Genomic DNA, 11,739 nt, shown 5'->3' with positions numbered 1-11,739 from the left:
TACCTCTTCTCCCATCTCCTGGCACAAGCTCCGAAGACAAGTGACACCCCTCCACACAGAAGGACTTTCCTGTTCCGAACAAACCTGGTAGCGGGTGCACAATTCCACAATGACAGAGTCAAGCTCTCCACTCAAAGAGAACGGTCCCAAAGTGAAGGGATACATGTAAAAATACGTAAAACCTTTCTTGGGTAAGGTTATCCGCTCCACCAGGTTGGGAGCGATAATGTCTAAGTCTTGACAGTGGCAGTCCTCTTTCACAGTAGGAATATTGGAATGATGGATGGAAGAAGGATATATGCTAATAGACCACGTACGATAGTGAGCGGAAGGATACTTCTCTTCAAAGTCTTTGGTAGTGACATGATTCTTTGGGATAATAGAGCTCACTGTAAGAGGAGCAGCATCATCAGCTTTACCTTTGTTCTTTGAAGAACTAGGGTTTCTGGTTGAAGATGCCATTTTTTATCAGAAAGGAGTGAAGATTTTCTCTCAAGAAGAAGGATAACGGAAGGTTAAAGACAAAGCACTGGTTGAGTAAAAAGATTTTGAAGAAGTGCAGAGAATTATGAAATGTAAATGAAGAGATTTGATGCGTATAAGTAAAAGTATAGGCGGCTAAAATCATGGCCGTAATTACCTCGATAACCGGTAAAATTAATGCTAAAACGTGAGATGATGCGTGTTCGGGGCATTAAATGTGAAGAGATGTGCATCTAATCAACCGACAGAAACTTTTCAGAGGAGATCAGAGAATCTCCCGCCAAAAAAGGTATTTCTATTAAGTTCCCGGTGACACAAAGTTATGCCACCGGAAAGTAGGGGGACTATCTGTATCAGGTAAAATATGTTCATATTTAATAACCGCATGAGAAAGCGACACGTGGAACTGAAGGCAGAAGATAGCTAAACCCGGAGGTAATGATCTCGCTTGTCACCGGATAGAATGATACTCATAACGACGAAATTAATGCCATCCCCCGATAGCGTTCAATGAAGAGTATTCTGCAGCATTAAGTGCATGATCTGTTACAGAGAATATGACATTCATTGCCCACCGTTACACATCCTTCAATGACCATCATAATTGTCATTAAAGATGAGCTTTATCCTAGGACCTTGTTCCCTAGGTGCAGCTATAAATAGTGAGCTCTACTATCATTGTAGAGGACACGAATTTTCTGACAAGCATATAATATATTCTATCAAAAGCTCAATAACATTTTACTTTCTTGCTTATTTGTATTGCACCCGGTAGCTCTGCGCCCGGAGCCAAGATATCTGCCGTCCATTTCAATTTTAAGACTAAGTCTTACATTTCTGTTTAATTCATCTATTATTTATGGATCAAATCAATTCACTTGTCTATAAATCACATATAAATTCAATTGTACCATTTTACGGGTAAACACTCACACCTTAGCTATTTTCATGAGGTATGTACTACCAGGGACGGATTTAGGGGGCAGAAGGGGGTTCACCCGAACCCCCTTTGCCAAAAAATTGCACTGTATATATAGGCAAAAACTGTTTTTTACCTTTATATATTATGTTTTGAATCCCCTTGACACAGCCCAAAAGTGTAGCTTAGTGGTCAAGGGGGTTCAAAACTTTGTAAGGTCATAGGTTCAATTCTCACTGGCTACAATCATTTGTAACTTTTTTCTTTTTGAACCCCTTCGCGGAGTGTACTACCTCCCACCCGTACATGCATTGAGTTCCATTTTTTCAGAAGTAGCTACATTGATGTCTGGTTAGTAAATGCATAAGCCGGAATTCAGTCATCTGGATACTTCATGTGGTGATTTCAATTGTGTACGGAAGTAACAACTTCAGAAAATAAAAATAAAAACTATTAATGACTCTATATTTGATGAATAATCACATAACAATAACGAGCCACAACATTATAGGGTATAGGGATTTAAAGATTTTGTTCATCGAAATACTCTTGGCTACTTTCGTTGGTCCTGACATGCATAGAAAGGTCGTCTTAGGTCTGGTCATCATGATAGACGTTTATATACTAGAACTAGAACTAGCCGGTGTCTTGTCAAGGACATGATCTTGGTACAAAAGGATAACAGCTGATGCGCGAACTGTTTTTTGTTTGCTATCTGATGAAGAAAAGTACTTAACATCTACTTCTTGACATTCAAAAAAACTAATCATAGGCCAGTAGCTATTGAACTTTGATACAATTATTTCTTGAAATTTGTCATTGGACATGAACTCTTCCTCTTTTAAACATACAGTAAAAGCTTCTTGTAATTGATCTTCCTCTTCTTGGTAGACGACCTCTTGTCTTCGTCCGTTGCTGTCAATTTTAATCCATCGGTGTATTGTTTTGCTGTAGAATTGGATCTCCATTGATGTCGATGAATCAGTATTATTCATCAGTGTAAACAAATGGAGTAAGTTCTTACCCAAGAAAAGCCTTCGTACGTCACTTGCCTTTTGGGCGGTTGGAGAGAAATAACACAAAGTAAAATCCCAAGAAGTAGTTTAGTTTCTCAAATTATTTTGATTTCTACTTCAACTATGTAAAGAGAGTCCACTCAAAGTTATAGCGAGAATCCTTGTTCAATAGTAGGAGATGGACAAGTTTCCGAGTTACTAATATAGAAAGTTAATATTTGCTTATTTATTTGTCGATCGAATTTATGTTTATGTTAGGTCTAGTAAAGGAAACTTTTCTAGACGGAAAGAAACTATAAGGTAGCTTAAATTATTTTCCTAAAATTTAGTACTCTTTTCTTGGGAAACAAGGTTTTTTTTTCTCCCTTACTAGTTTTAGTATTATTACGATGCACGTCTACCTTGTATTAATAGGCATAAACTTTTAAAAAATCGCGTTAATAGTATTAAAATATGTTTTTGAGTTATAAAATAATTTTTAAGAAAATAAATCATAAGTTCATGAAAGATATTAAATTATTGATCATGCTTGGTAAAGGAAGAAACCATGTCTTACATGATTATACAAAGTTCATGGATTGTAAATATTAATGAAAACGTGAAAAAGTAAATCAAACTAAGGTAGAAGAACATATGTTTCAACAGCCAGTTAGGTAGGAGGTTGATCACGTCCAATTCAAGCTCAAATAACAAGTATGAAACAATCTTTGCAATTATAAAATCCAACGCGAGTCAGAGTCGAATTCCATAAGGAGCTTAGGTCGGTGCTAAGGTAAATACTCAAGAAGAACGTGAAATAACTAAATTAAACTTTCAAACAGGTTGGGTAATTGTTATCTAAGTTGACAGCTAAGAAATTAAGCTAAATAGTAGTAACTATAGAATGAAATATTTTTGGTGTTTTAATCAATTAAGGGAAAAGCCTAGGGATGTAACCTTCCCCTAGGTGTAAAACTAATGGGTATAGTAAATTAATTCTTGCTTGGTAGATCGAAGTGTGTTATGACTCTCTATTCTCAAGTACCCACTCAATACCTCTCGATCAAAGAGTGATTATTGCCAAATTGGCTTTCTCAAGACCAAATGGGTAGTAATCTTAGCAATTCATACGAGTCCAAGTGAAATTTTCCATATCTGTAGTTCAAATCCTATAATCAAACTGGTCAACACCTTAACTAGCTCAATTTCTTATTAGCCAAGTTTTCTTAGACTAGGTTCCTCTTTCTCAAGTAAGAACTAAGTCAAATAGGCATGAATAAATGTTCGTAACCATTAATTCTGGATATCAAGTATAAACAACGCTAGTAAGAAACACCCAATCATTAACAAGCATTAATATTAATAACCCATAAGTTTTACACACTAGGGTTGGGTCACAACCCTAGATAAAATCTAGTTACTCATGCTTGAAGACATAGAAAATGAAATAGTAGAGGTAATTGGAGACATAAAACTAAAATTAAAAGATAAAAGTAGTGGGTCTTCTCTAATTTTGATCACAACTTTTCCAAAATAGTAAACTCTAACCGCTACAGCTGCTAAAAATACAAAAGTTGCCCTAAAAAGTGTTTCTCTTTGACATAATTTAGACCTAAGAAAGCTAAGGAGAAGAGGGAGAAGTAAGAGCACAAGGATTTCACCATTCATCCTCACTCAAGACAAGGGTTTGGTGTATTGATACTTGTTTGTGGATAATTAACTCCAATTTTTATGTATTGAATCGTTTTGGATATTTTAATCGTTGCTTCTATATTCACTAGTTCATGTGATCGAGAGAGGCATAACTTGTGATATTGTTGCTTTATATTTTGTTGGTTGAAGTCTTTTATTCTTCTTAGTAATCGAAAGAGGCTAGATGAATTGTTGGTTGAACCTAGTTAGGAGAATAATCGAGAGAGGTTCTCCTAAAGACCAATCTACTACGAATTCTTGCATATCTTCACATGCTTAAAATTGGTTTATCTGTGAAGTTGAGACTTAATCGAGAGAGGAGTTTCTACTAAACAAGTGAACTAATAAGCAAGTGAATTCGAGAGACTCACTTGAGCATTAAAAGTGAATTATCTAGAGTTAAATCCCAAACATTTGTCTTGCACCTATCCTATCAACCCTATTTTCTCCCAATTGATATCTTCCTTTGCCTTTGTCATTAGTCAATAGTTTAGACTTTTAGTAAATTTTAGTTTTAAATCATGCAACTCTAAAGGTGTTGATCATCTTGGATAGTAATTAAAACTAGATGCAACGAAAACACTGTTTAAATCCAATCCCTATGGATACGATATTTTCTATATTATATTCGACTAGCGGGCATATATTAGTGTGTGTTTCAAGCTCGTCAAATTTTGGCGATGTTGCCGGGGATTGGCAATCAATAGTATTTGAAATAGTTTTTAGTGATAATTCAGGAATTTTTCTTTTTATTTTATTTTCTCTTTTTACGCTTGGTTTTCTTTGACTGTGCGCAGGCTACAGGTTAGATTGGTGCATGACTCGATCTTCTGGTAAGAAATTGCAACCATACGAACCCGAAATCGAGAAATATTTGCGACAGTTGAGGAAGGAAAGAAATCTTCCTGAGAATACAGAACGGTTGGGCAAAGAAAAGATGGCGGGAGATGATGATAATGTTTATTTGGTTGCGAGAGAGGCAGCCCAACTAAGAGAGAAAGCTGCAAGAGATGTTGAAGAAGCAACACTTAGAGATGAACAAATTGCTTATGAGGAGGAGAGGGCTCGAAGAATGGCTCAGAATCAGCCCTTGGATGCAGAACAGTTCGGAAATGTAGCTCCCGGCCAAGGGAGACCTCTTTGTGATTATGCTAGACCGGTCTACAATCAAGGTTTATCAAGTGTGAGACCACCTCCAGTTGTAGCCAATAATTTTGAGCTGAAGCAAGGGGTGATTCAAACCCTCCAAAACAATTGTGTCTTCAGAGAAAAGATGAACGAAGATCCAAACAATCATCTAATGGACTTCAAGGAAATCATGAACACCTTTCAATACAATGGTGTGTCACAAGATGGAGTGTACTTAAGTGCATTCCCCTTCACTCTGAAAGATGATGCAAAGCACTAGCTTCGAAGCCTGCCCCAGGGATCAATTAGAACATGGGAGGAGATGACCTCAAAGTTTCTTGCTAAATATTTCTCCTCAACTAAAACGGGCAAGTTTAGAAGAGAAATCCATAACTTCTGCTAGAATGAGACTGAGACTGTCTCTGAAGCATGGGAGAGATTTAAGAAGAATGTGCGGAAGTGTCAACATAGCGGAATTGAACTCTGGATGCAACTCCAAGTCATTTGGGATGGTTTGACACCGGCCTCACGCAAAACATTGAGCAATGCAGCTGGAGGTCCGTTGATAGAAAAAACTCCAAAGGAGATAGTCACTATTCTAGATGAGTTATCCGAAGATGCAAATCAGTGGCCCTCCGAGATTGCTGAAAGAAGAAGATCGAATGGTGTTCACCAAGTTGATACTAATACATCTGTGCAGGTACAGCTTGATGTCATGGACAAAGAAATAAGGAAGCTGACCTTAGCCTCGATACATAATGAGCCTCATGCAACATGTAACATATGTGGAAGAGGACACCCGACTCATAGTGTCAGGCTACCATGGAGGAAGTGAATGCTGTGATTTCAATGCAATTGGTCAAAAGCACCCCGATTTTTCATGAAGTTCACCTGGGGGTACATCAAATTCATGGCAACAAAATAACTCCAGATTTTAAGGAGCTCCTTGTTTTGTGAATCAGAATAGCCAATTCAGTCTGAGTTAGAAGATCTAATGAAATCCTTCATTGTCAAGACTGATGAAAGATTAGATGCTCATGGGGCAGCAATCAAAGAACTTGGGACAAGTTTGCATAACTTGGAGAGACAAGTGGGAATAATTGCAACTATATTATCTGAGAGAATCCCAGGTACTCTGCCTGCTGATACTGAAAAGAATCTCAAAGAAACGGTAAATGTTGTGACCTTGAGAAGCGGACAAGTGTTGAAGGATCCCACTCCAATTAAAACAGAAGCTGCGCCTGAAAAAGAAAATGGGAAGGAGCTGAAAATTGAAGATGATGATAAAAGATTGAGAAGAAGAAAGGCAATAAGGGAGTTGAGAAAAATAAGAAGGAGAAAACTTCAAGAAAGGAGGAATCCGAAGATGTGAGCAAGTACATGCCTGTGAGCACATGACTTTTGCCTCACATGAATTACTCATACAAAATTCCAAAGAATTAGATTTTTCTTTTAATTATTTGTTATTTTAGGAATCATTGTAGAATTTTTCTGATTATTTGCATTTTTGTGTGCATGTTTAATTTTATTTAATTCATGAAAAATACAAAAATACATTGCATTTGCATGTAGGATTTAATATTACATTTTAGATTAATTAGTAGATTAGTTGTTTCAGAAAAAAAAAATCACAAAAATAGTTCATTTTGCATTTTTAACTATTTAATTTTCGAATTGTTATAGTTTTCTCTTAATTTAGGACTTAATTAATTTTTGTAATTACTATGAAGAGCAATTAGTTTATTTTGGTAGATTAATTTAGTTATTAGAATTAATTTAGGTTTTATTTTAATTTGAAAAAGAAAAAGGAAATAAATTGAAAGAAAAAGAAAAAAAAGAAATAAAAGATCTGATTGTTTGGGCTGTTCTAATTGAATTTTCCCTAGGCCCAAACATTTTTCCCCCACAACCCGCTGGATCCGGCCCAAAACCCATGCCTTTACCCGGTCCAAGTCCCCACTATGATCAAACGACGCCGTTTTTGAGGTCTGTTATCCCAGCCGTTGATTTTCACTCATCGAACGGCTGGGAACTGGTTTGTATCGGTGTATTTAAATGTCCTAAACAACCTTACCCCCCTCCCAATCTCCATCTTCTTCATTTCACCTTGCCCGGATTTGGAACCCAAACCCTAAAGCGCCGCCCTGAGACTCTTCACTGTCTCCGCCGGCGGCACAACTCCAATCCACTTCAAAACCACACCCTAGAATCCTCTTCGCCCCCTCATCCCAAATCCCAGACCCGTTGCCTTCGAATCATAGTCGAGCTCTTCGAATCTTAGATCGAAGATCGGAGTGCCTTGAACCCTAATCTCTCCAAACATCTTCAGAATGTTACCACACAACCATCCTCACCCTTCCTTACTAAAGCCGTCATTAATTCCCGAAAAAAGCTCTCTCAAATCCATTGAATTTCGAATCAGAAAAACCCTAGTTCTTTTAGTTCAAAACTCTTTGGCTCCCGGAGTTCAATACGAATCGAGATTCGTGTTAGCCAAGCTTTCTCGTTGGAAGCCTTGGCTAATATGAACTTTNGTTCGATTTTGAGAGGTTCAGTTGTTTTGGCCGGCTCCTGTTCCCTCACCTTTTGGGTCATTCGTTTAGATTCCATTGCTTCCCAAGCTTTGTTCGGTTAGTTGTCACCCCCTTTTCCTTCTTTGATTTTCTTTTATTTTATTTATTTGTTTCTGATGATTCGTCTTTCTTCTTTAGTTATTAGTTGGTCTGTTGCATGTTTAGATTTAGGTCATATTAGTGATTATCAGCAAATTAGTGTAATTAATATTTTCTTCAGTATTTTTGATTTCATGTTTGCATGTTGTTTCACTTGCATCTCTTCTTTTGTTTTGCTACGTTAGTTTTTTCTTTTGATGCCGGAATGGCAGAATTTCAGGGCTTACCTATTTGTGGCCTGTGGTCTTTTTGGATCACGATTTTGGGCTTTCAGGGGGTTCAGGTAGCCCAAAAGTCCACTAGAACCTGCTAATGCTAGTAGCCCTAAAGACCTTGGGTCTAATTTGACCCNTTTGATGCCGGAATGGCAGAATTTTTGGGCTTACCTATTTGTGGCCTGTGGTCTTTTGGATCACGATTTGGGCTTCAGGGGTTCAGGAGCCCAAAGTCCACAGAACCTGCTAATGCAGTAGCCCAAAGACCTTGGGTCAATTTGACCCGTTTGGTTCCAGGGGTAATTTTAAGGGGTTTAAGGGGTAGCTTGGGGAACTTAGGTAAGGGAATCTTTAGTAACTGATTTGGGAAGCTTCCTGGAAGGTGGGATTGGGTCTGATTCTCAAAAACTGATTTTAAATTAAGGGTACATTAGCAAAAACGAAAATTCCAAAAGGATTAAAGAGCAAAACTGAATTCATTTTCTGCTGTCCTAAGGCTTGCCTATAAAGGCATAGTTTCTTCACTAGCAAGTCAGATTTTTAGAGAAATTCAGAGACTAATAAACACTGAAAAGCTTTCAAAACGGCTGAGCTAAAAAGAACTCCAAAACTTTGGCATTTTTGGTAGAAATTGATCTAGTTCTGGAATTAGTCTTTCAATTCAGCAACCTTCAAAGGATTTCTAGCTTATTTTGGATTCAAAGATGGTTTAAAGGTTGTTGTGCACTGTTCCATTGCTGTTGAAATACTGCTGCTGTTGACTGAACTTTTCATTTTGCTGATCTATAAGCACACCTTCTTCTTCTATTTTTGATTGCTTTATCCAGGTATTCACTACACTCCATTGATGTATGAAATGGAAGAACATGAAGTTTGTTTGATTGAGCTGAAAATCTGTGACACATCAGTTGGTTAAATGCTATTTTGCACTCCTGAAACTAGCTGATTTCTGCAATTTTAGTTTTGTTCCTATTCTGTGTAAATTTGATCAATTTTGTTGCTAAGTTTTGAAAGTTTTAGGTAGATGCTCTAGTTTGGCTGATTGGTTTGTAAAAGACTGAAATATTGTTTAAGTATGGGGACTGTTGGTTCTTCTTTTTATTTAAGTGTGAAGAAGTCAATTTAGAAATCTCGTTTGGTTTGTGATTGATGCATGGGATTTGAGTGAGAATTTCCTGTTGAATCCATGTTATCAAACATATACATATGTTTTGAGATCCTCTCGAGTATTCTGATGAAAACTGAAGTAGGAGTTGGCTGTGTTTGATAGTTAGACCAATTGTGTGAATGGTAATGATACTCCATGGTAGATTCATTTAGTGTTTTAATTTCAGTGATGATTAGTAATAGTTCTGACTTTAAGATGCAGAGGATCTGTGGTTATTTGGGCATGACATGTTCTATTTTGGCAATATAGGAAAATCGCTTATTTGTTTTTTTTGTTGAAATAAATCTCACACTAGGAATTGTATCTTCATTTCTAGAATATATGTTGATATTAAAATGTGCTTTGCATCTGTTCAAGGATTATCAGTATTTGTTCAAACTCCAGATTTTCTTGAATAATGTAATTTGCCTCAAATATTAGTGCTGAATCATGAAACTGGGCTGCCTTCTTTGGCCCAGTTGTGCCAAGTTTCTCCCTCAGCGATGGGATTCTCTATCTGGGCTTCACGTTGAGCCCAGTTGTTTCTCGTGCTGGTCATATAGTAATTGGCAATTGGTCATTGGGCCTATAGCCAGCCTGGGCCTCTTCAACAAATCAAACAGCCTGAGCCCCTTACTGGTTCATTGGTTATTAAAGTTTAGTTTAGACATTTGCTTTTGAAATAAATTAGAAATTCCCCTTAGTCTCTCAATCCTTTAACTAGGCCCATTAATTAGTTGACGTGTGTCATATTAAATAACATTAATAGTTTATGGCCCTCATAATTTTAAATAAGAAATTATTTGAACAATTAGAATCGAGGTGTGCCATTAGTTAAATTTTCCATGGCCCTCACAAACTTGAAAAATGCGTAATTGCTTTAGGCGCGTAATTTAAATTAATTTCCTTAAACTCGGGTGTGCATTTCATGTGACCCAAATTCAAATCTCAACAACGTTAAATAAAATGTGTCGTGGACCGCGGGTGCATTTCATGTGGCGTGGTTCAAGACGTATTTTAGATAACGTTGAATCTTCCTAAAAATAATTTAAAAGCGGCTAATAAGTTAAAAAATGTACCATAGGCTAAAACATGTATTTAAATCGGATAATAGGCCAATTATGATAGTTTAAGCGACTGTGCTAGAACCACGGAATCCGGGGGTGCCTAACACCTTCCCTCGGGTTAACAGAATTCCTTATTCAGAATTTCTTGTTCGCAGACTTCAAAAGGAAAGTCGAATTTCCTCGATTTGGGATTTTAAAATTAAATAGGTGACTTGGGACACCAAAACAAACCATTCCAAGTGGAGACTCTGAAAAAATCAAATAAATAATCCCATTTCGAATAATGTCACTTAAAGTGGAAAAACTCCCTTATATACTCCCTCTGGTGTGTAAAAAGGAGGTGTGACAGCTCTGGCGACTCTGCTGGGGATCCAAACCCAAAACTTCGGTTCAAGGTTTAATAATTCGAGGTGAGAATAACTGTTATAGTTGGCTTGTTTTATCTGATTTTACATGTTGAGCCTAATGTGCTAAATGCCGCTTTTACCGCTTTGATATTGTTTGGATTGTATATAAATTTCTACGAAACCGTCCTCTATCTGAGTCTTCTGAATAATCTGGGAAGTGTGCACTTCGTGTGACTTCTTTTCTATTAGAGTTATATCCCAATTTTAGAACGAGGTACGGACAAGTTGCAAAGCTGGTGAAGCTTCTGTATTCCCGATACGCTGCCCTCCCCCCGCCCCCCCTACCCCCCCCCCGGCTCGAGCTGTCCGCTCGGGTAAGCCATGTCTAGAACAATACACCCATGGTTTTAAACCTAGTATAACAAAGCCTCATGCCGGATCCCTAGTAGGAGCGTTTGTTTGCCTTTGACTTAGGGGACTCAACACATGGGTTGGGTCCGTCTAGGACAGATGTACCCAAATTAAAAAGACCATCCTGATGTATCTTACGTGCTACTTGCGCATTTGTTTGATTCGGCTTGCATGTTGACCGGCTTCTAGAATAGGGAAAGAAAATCAAAAAAAAGGAAAAAAAGGAAAAAAAAAGAAGAAAATCAAAAGAAGTGAGAGGTAGGTATTTAGAAAATTCTGAAACTCTGCCGAAATTCTGAAAAAAAAGTCATTTCAAATTGAGCCAAAAAATATTCAAGTGCCATGATCCCCTGTTCTGTCAAAACTGACCGAACTACGCGGGTCTGATTCTCACCGGATGTGAGATACGTAGGCAAACCTCATCGATTCCGACCCCAATTTTCAAAAAAATCCAAAATATATTTTCTTTTAGTTCTTTCTTTAGAAATCTTTCCTTAGAAAATTCAAGGAAAAAAAAGAAGTTTTTAAACTCAAAAACAGTTTCCTTCTTTCTGAAGTCTTTCATATGAAAAAAGAAATAAAAGAAAAATAAAAAAAATCAAAATCCAAAAATACGGGTTTCCTTCATTTTGAAGTATTTTTCCAAAAAATCCAAAAAAAAAA

Source organism: Nicotiana attenuata, unplaced genomic scaffold, assembly GCF_001879085.1.
Source record: "Nicotiana attenuata strain UT unplaced genomic scaffold, NIATTr2, whole genome shotgun sequence".
NCBI classification, from domain to species: domain Eukaryota; kingdom Viridiplantae; phylum Streptophyta; class Magnoliopsida; order Solanales; family Solanaceae; genus Nicotiana; species Nicotiana attenuata.
The sequence above is the reverse complement of the archived record's forward strand: the minus strand, read 5'-3'. Positions refer to the sequence as shown.